The sequence below is a fragment of the Triticum aestivum genome, chromosome 1B, assembly GCF_018294505.1.
Source record: "Triticum aestivum cultivar Chinese Spring chromosome 1B, IWGSC CS RefSeq v2.1, whole genome shotgun sequence".
Classification (NCBI taxonomy): Eukaryota; Viridiplantae; Streptophyta; class Magnoliopsida; order Poales; family Poaceae; genus Triticum; species Triticum aestivum.
Window position 1 is genome coordinate 498,442,145 of NC_057795.1, and position 8,386 is coordinate 498,450,530.

The following is an 8,386-nucleotide window of genomic DNA, read 5'->3' on the forward strand; positions in this document are numbered from 1 at the left end:
ACCATTATTCTCGGATTTAAATGAGTAGCCATCTTGCATTAAACGAGATCCAGATACAATGTTCATGCTCAAAGCTGGCACTAAATAACAATTATTGAGGTTTAAAAATAATCCCGTAGGTAAATGTAGAGGTAGTGTGCCGACGGTGATCACATCAACGTTGGAACCATTCCCGACGCGCATCGTCACCTCGTCTTCGCCAGTCTCCGCTTATTCCGCAGCTCCTGCTTTGAGTTACAAATATGAGCAACCGCACCGGTATCAAATACCCAGGAGCTACTACCAGCACTGGTAAGGTACACATCAATTACATGTATATCACATATACCTTTAGTGTTGCCGGCCTTCTTGTCCTCTAAGTATTTGGGGCAGTTCCGCTTCCAATGACCCTTCCCTTTGCAATAAAAGCACTCAGTCTCAGACTTGGGTCCATTCTTTGACTTCTTCCCGGCAACTGGCTTACCGGGCGCGGCAACTTCCTTGCCGTCCTTCTTGAAGTTCTTCTTACCCTTGCCTTTCTTGAACTTAGTGGTTTTATTGACCATCAACACTTGATGTTCCTTTTTGATTTCTACCTCAGCTGACTTCAGCATTGAAAATACTTCAGGAATAGTTTTCACCATCCCTTGCATATTGTAGTTCATCACAAAGCTCTTGTAGCTAGGTGGGAGCGACTGAAGGATTCTGTCAATGACCGCCTCGTCCGGGAGGTTAATGTCCAGCTGAGACAAGCGGTTGTGCAACCCAGACATTTTGAGTATGTGCTCACTGACAGAACTATTTCCTCCATCTTACAACTATAGAACTTGTCAGAGACTTCATATCTCTCGACCCAGGCATGAGCTTGGAAAACCATTTTCAGCTCCTCGAACATCTCATATGCTCCGTGTTTCTCAAAACACTTTTGGAGCCCCGGTTCTAAGCTATAAAGCATGCCGCACTGAACGAGGGAGTAATCATCAGCACGTGACTGCCAAGCATTCATAACATCTTGGTTCTCTGGGATGGGTGCTTCACCTAGCGGTCCTTCTAGGACATATTCTTTCTTGGCAGCTATGAGGATGATCCTCAGATTCCGAACCCAGTCCATATAGTTGCTGCCATCATCTTTCAGCTTGGTTTTCTCTAGGAACGCGTTGAAGTTGAGCTTGACATGAGCGTTGGCCATTTGATCTACAAGACATTTTTGCAAAGGTTTTTAGACTAAGTTCATGATAATTAAGTTCATCTAATCAAATTATTTAATGAACTCCCACTCAGATCAGACATCCCTTTAGTCATCTGAGTGATACATGATCCGAGTCGACTAGGCCGTGTCCGATCATCACGTGAGACGGACTAGTCATCATCGGTAAACATCTCCATGTTGATCGTATCTTCCATACGACTCATGTTCGACCTTTCGGTCTCTGTGTTCCGAGGCCATGTCTGTACATGCTAGGCTCGTCAAGTTAACCTAAGTGTTTTGCATGTGTAAATCTGTCTTACACCCGTTGTATGTGAACGTTAGAATCTATCACACCCGATCATCACGTGGTGCTTCGAAACAACGAACTTTCGCAACGGCGCACAGTTAGGGGGAACACTTTCTTGAAATTATTATGAGGGATCATCTTATTCACTACCGTCGTTCTAAGCAAATAAGATGCAAAAACATGATAAACATAACATGAAATCAAATAGTGACATGATATGGCCAATATCATATAGCTCCTTTGATCTCCATCTTCGGGGCTCCATGATCATCTTCGTCACCGGCATTGACACCATGATCTCCATCATCATGATCTCCACCATCGTGTCTCCATGAACTTTCTCGCCAACTATTACTTCTACTACTATGGCTAACGGTTTAGCAATAAAGTAAAGTAATTACATGGCGTTGAATCATTGACACGCAGGTCATACAATAATTAAGACAACTCCTATGGCTCCTGCCGGTTGTCATACTCATCGACATGCAAGTCATGATTCTTATTACAAGAACATGATCTCATACATCACATATATATCATTCATCACAACTTTTGGCCATATCACATCACAAGGCACATGCTGCAAAAACAAGTTAGACGTCCTCTAATTGTTGTTGCATGTTTTTACGTGGCTGCAATAGGGTTCTAGCAAGAATGTTTTCTTACCTACGTAAAAGCCACAACGTGATATGCCAACTTCTATTTACCCTTCATAAGGACCCTTTTCATCGAATCCGCTCCAACTAAAGTGGGAGAGACAGACACCCGCTAGCCACCTTATGCAACTAGTGCATGTCAGTCGGTCGAACCTGTCTCACGTAAGCGTACGTGTAAGGTCGGTCCGGGCCGCTTCATCCCACGATATCGCTAAAGCAAAATAAGACTAGTACTGGCAAGAAAGTTGACAACATCTACGCCCACAACAAATTGTGTTCTACTCGTGCAAAGAGAACTACGCATAGACCTAGCTCATGATGCCACTGTTGGTGAACGTTGCAGAAAATAAAAATTTTCTACGCTTCACCAAGATCAATCTATGAGTTCATCTAGCAAAGAGAGAGAGGAGTGCATCTACATACCCTTGTAGATCGCGAGCGGAAGCGTTCAAGAGAACATGGTTGAGGGAGTCATACTCGTCGTGATCCAAATCACCGATGATCCTAGTGTTGAACGGACAGCACCTCCGTATTCAACACACGTATGGTTGGGAAGACGTCTCCTCCTTCTTGATCCATCAAGGGGGAAGGAGAGGTTGATGAAGATCCAGCAGCACGATGGCGTGGTGGTGGATGCAGCACCGATCTTGGCAGGGCTTCGCCAAGCTTCAACGAGAGGGAGAGGTGGTGCGTGGGGAGAGGGAGGCGCCAAGAGCATGGGTGCGGCTGCCCTCCCTCTCCCTCTTTATATAGGGCCCCTAGGGGGGGCGCCGGCCCTAGGAGATGCAATCTCCAAAGGGGGGGCGGCGGCCAAGGGGGTGGCTTGCCCCCCAAGCCAGGTGGAGGCGCCCCCACCCCTAGGGTTTCCAACCCTAGGCGCAGGGGGGCCCAAGGGGGGCGCACCAGCCCACCAGGGGCTGGTTCCCCTTCCACTTCAGCCCATGGGGCCCTCCGGGATAGGTGGCCCCACCCGGTGGACCCCCGGGACCCTTCCGGTGGTCCCGGTACAATACCGGTGACCCCCGAAACTTTCCCGATGGCCGAAACCTGACTTCCTATATATAATTCTTCACCTCCGGACTATTCCGGAACTCCTCGTGACGTCCGGGATCTCATCCGGGACTCCGAACAACTTTCGGGTTACTGCATACTAATATCTCTACAACCCTAGCGTCACCAAACCTTAAGTGTGTAGACCCTACGGGTTCGGGAGACAAGCAGACATGACCGAGACGACTCTCCGGTCAATAACCAACAGCGGGATATGGATACCCATGTTGGCTCCTACATGCTCCTTGATGATCTCATCGGATGAACCACGATGTCGAGGATTCAAGCAACCCCGTATACAATTCCCTTTGTCAATCGGTACGTTACTTGCCCGAGATTCGATCGTCGGTATCCCAATACCTCGTTCAATCTCATTACTGGCAAGTCACTTTACTCATACCGTAATGCATGATCCCATGACCAAACACTTGGACACTTTGAGCTCATTATGATGATGCATTACCGAGTGGGCCCAGAGATACCTCTCCGTCATATGGAGTGACAAATCCCAGTCTCGATTGGTGTCAACCCAACAGACACTTTCGGAGATACCTGTAGTGTACCTTTATAGTCACCCAGTTACGTTGTGACGTTTGGTACACCCAAAGCACTCCTACGGTATCCGGGAGTTACACGATCTCATGGTCTAAGGAAAAGATACTTGACATTGGAAAAGCTCTAGCAAACAAACTACACGATCTTGTGCTGTGCTTAGGATTGGGTCTTGTCCATCACATCATTCTCCTAATGATGTGATCCCGTTATCAACGACATCCAATGTCCATAGTCAGGAAACCATGACTATCTGTTGATCAACGAGCTAGTCAACTAGAGGCTTACTAGGGACATGTTGTGGTCTATGTATTCACACATGTATTACGATTTCCGGATAACACAATTATAGCATGAATAAAAGACAATTATCATGAACAAGGAAATATAATAATCATTTTATTATTGCCTCTAGGGCATATTTCCAACAGGCGGAGCCCCATTCTCTGGTGCCTCATATGGCGCACCAGTCCGGGTGCCGCAACCGTAACGTGGTGGACGTTGGCGGCTCGTCCCCGGACGGAACTGTCATCAATCTGACGTACACCGTCACTGTTCGCGTTTCGGGCTCCGACGAGGAAGAGTAGGCCATGGGAGATGGTGGTGCCTCGAGTCCCGCGAGCCGGCTCGTGTCCCATGCCCTACTCTACCTTGCCGGCAACCGGACCAACACTCCGAGGAGCGCAGCCGGCCGCCAGACATGGCCAGGGCGGAGGCGGGCGAGTGGGGAGCGCAACCGGACGAGCTCCGCTTAGATTAGGTATCACGTTTCACATTGCATGTAATAATATGGATTTGAGGTTTCTAATTTGAGGTGTCCGCGGGTGTTTGTCGGGTCAGATTTGCCAAGTCCAGCTATAGATGCTCTTAGAGACTAAATCTAGGTTATGGCAATATGTGCTTTTGAATAAATATGTGAAAGGAGAATGCTTGATATTAAAACAAAGATGGGAGACTCACACTTTTGGACTAGCCTTTTGAAAGTTAAAGAGTGTTTTACCAGCATTGCAAGAAAGTAACTAGAGATAGAAAAAAATACAAGATTCTAGAAGATTGGCAGGGGGAGATAAACCTCTGAGACACACTTATCCCAGGCTTTATTTTCTTAGATTTGATCATAACATCTCTGTTGCTGGTGCTGTTAGAAAGGATGGAAGATTTTACCTTTCGAAGAACTTTGTTTGGTGAAGCTCTGGAGTTTTGGAATAACTTGGAGGTGGGTGTGAGGAAATTGGAATGATAGCAGGAAAGGATGCTTACTACTAATAGGAATTTTATTCTCAGATCTTTCTACCAATATTTGATCAAGTCTGCTTATGATTTTCCATATAAAATTTTATGGAAAATTAATATTCCTTCTAAAATAAAAGTTTTCATTTGGTTAATGGTAAAAAAAGCATTCTTACTAAAGATATTTTGCTTAGAATGGGAAAGGTAATAAAAGATGTGTTTTCTTGTGGTCAAGATGAGTCTATTTATGATTTGTTTTTTCAACGCTCTGCTGCTAGATTGATATGGAGTCTTTTGAAATGTGCTTTTGCTCTTAATTGCACCCCTACTAGTATTTTGGAGGATGGATCAAAAGCTTTCCGAAGCATGATAGACATTTGGTGTTGGTGGGTATTGCTTTGGGCTATATGGAGATGTTGAAATGATATGATTTTTGAAAGAGGAGAATCAATGATCCAATGACTATGAACAAGCTGATGTGTTCCTGGATTTTAGATTGATCCATTTTTTAGATAAAGGAGGCCCGTCAAAGGGTGGAGTGGGTGGCAAGTGAGGTTTACCTGGCATCGCAGGCATAAGACCGGGAGTGCTTCGAATTGTTGATGACTGATGGAAAATGGTGTTGATGATCTTCTACTTTTCTAGCATTCACAGAAGTTGCCCCTCATGGCTGAAACCTCTTTTCTTCCTATTTTTCTCTTATACACTGGTTACTAGCTTATGATAAAACTATCCTACTTTAGTTGTAATCATAGTCTGGAGGGTTTCTTAACCGTTGGCCGGGCCTCACATCGGATCTTGCATGGTTCTCTTTTGCACGAATCCTTGTATCCGAGCGGTGTAAGATTTGACTTGTTGAAGTTTGTTTGGAGTCCTTGATAGTTGTAGTTTGTAGTATGTAATAAACAAGACTATCTGAGTTCTTCATATGAAAATGAAGTGGGTGGCCTCTCTTTTGCTCAAAAAAAATATCTGCTTGTAGAATATCCCGCAGAGGAAGCATTTCGCTCTCACTCTTTTGCCTCTACAAATTGCTCTTCACACTGTCCACACACCGCATGTGCTTGTTGATGTGCTCATTTCGGTAATCAATGACAAACATTTAAGCGACAAATGTGTCTACTAAGTATGTAAATATGTTATTTTTATTTACTTTCATTTCTCTATGAATCTTCTGTTATTCTAAAGTTGAGTTCAGCCATAGGGTAGCCGCAATAGTAAGAGAGGGCAACGAAGACGAAACGATTCCCTATGACCCACCAATCCAGTGCATGGTGATCCGCTCGGATTGAGATGCCATCCTCTCTATCACTTATGTGCTCATCCGTGACCGGTCATGCTCTCTACTGGCATCTCCTACAACCATGCGACCATGTGTGATAGTTCCTTGCGCCTACACCGCTTGTAGCAGCAATAACCAGCATGCAACCGCATGTTTTTACACCTTCTCCAATAATTGAGCGCACAAAAATCAGAGTTTGAGTGTGGTCAGAGGACCAGGGAGGCCTATGAGGCCCTCACCCAACCTATCTGACACCACTAGACCAACGCTAGTGCTTGAAGATTATAAAGTGAATATCAGCTGAAAACAAATTTCATTCACTCAATCTTTTTCGGCCAATAAAATTGTGACAGTTGTAAGTACAATAATGCAACAAAACACTCACACTACTGGACCAACCATAATTACATAGTAATAGATACTGGAAATCATGTGCAACCAAACTGTAAAAAAAAACACGTTTTACACATTTTTGGTTCATACTTACAAACTAAAATACAATGTAAGGGATTACCTGTTTTGTCTGTACCCAGGGCCGATCCCCTCACTCCCCGACCCCGCGCCGCCTCCCCGGGGGGCGGCCGGGGCGGCTCCCCCCACTCTCCTCTCCTCCCTCCTCACCCGTGCCCCTCCCCCCCCCCCCCCCGCCGCCGCCGGCGGAGCCCCCGGATGTGGCCGGGCGGGCTGGCGGCGGCGGGCCCTTCCTTACCCCGCGCGTGCACCTCCTAACCCGGGGAACATGGCTGGCGGCGGGTGCCCTTCGGCTGACGGCGGCACGGCGGCTGGCGGCGGCCCGTCGCGGTGGTGGCACCGTCCTTTGGCGGCGGGGCGGCCTGGTTGCGCAGGGTGGCCGGCGGCGCGTCCTCGGCCCAGATCTGGGCCCTTAGGGCCCCATCTGGGTCCTAGCGGGCCGGTCCATGGGTGTGGCCTCGTTGTCTGCGGCGCGGTGAGGAGGAAGAGCGGCTCGGATTTGGGGCGGCGGCACCGCCGGCGTGCCGGCAGCAGCGCGAAGGTGGGAGCTTTGCGGGCCCACGAGGGCTCGGCCGGGCCTGTGGGCCCACGGGCCTGGTGTGCTCCTGCTATTGCGTTCGGACGGCTACCGTCGCGGACGGTGGAGGTGGGGCCCTCCCACGTGCCGATGGTGCTGATGCCCTAGTCCCGACTCTGATTCTTCACCGTGCTATCCTCACTTCGCGGTGCCGTGGTGAGACGGCGTAGGGGCCTCAAGACCGCGTTGGCGCACGGTGGTGGTTGGTTTGGTGGCAGGCTCCGGGGCGCCTGAGGTGCGGGTTGGGATCAGGGGAAACCCCTGTCGGCATGGCCAACACCGGCGCGGTGGCGCCTGTGGGTGCCACATGACCTTCCGGAAGGGCGTCGGGGCTACCCTTCCTCTCGCCTCGTCTTGTACCGGGGGAAACCCTTGGCAACAGCGTCGTCATCATCGCGATCCTTCTTGGAGGTGTTGATAGGTGCCGGCGCTTCGGAGTCTTGGAGTCTAGTGGAAGATCCTGGTGGGCGCTTCGATCGCGAGGCTTCTTCGTTCTTGTTGATCCGCCGTTGTCGGCATTTGTTTCTTTTGCTTTTCTCTGTCGTTTCTTTTGAGGCGTGACTGTGTTGCTTCCGCCCCAACACCTATCCATGTATGGTTCGGTTGGTTGCTTTGTATACAAAGCGGGAGGAAACCCTTTTTCGGTAAAATACAATGTAACTCGTGTTTCCCAATAAGAAAATGACAAAAGGATTAAGAATCAAAATTGAGAAAAACTAGCACACCGGTAGGGACCCCATTTTTTTTTTGAAAAGGAGGATATACTCCCGGCCTCTGCATCTGGACGATGCATGTAGCCATGGTAGGGACGCAACTATAATTCCAAAAGGCTTGATACTGAAACTCATATACAAAACAACTGTAAAAGTTAGTACCTAAAACAGTAATGCAAAGATAAATATTGATTAGAACAACACTTGTGATACAACTGTAACAAAAGAAACCACAACTAAAATTTAGGGAGAAAAAACAAGAGAAATGACAGAAAATCTATTGACCATATAATCATTTATCGAAAACGCTATCAAATACTATGCCCTTCTAAGATAACAATGCATAATAAAGTTCATTGCTAAAGTAGTGATCTAAACAC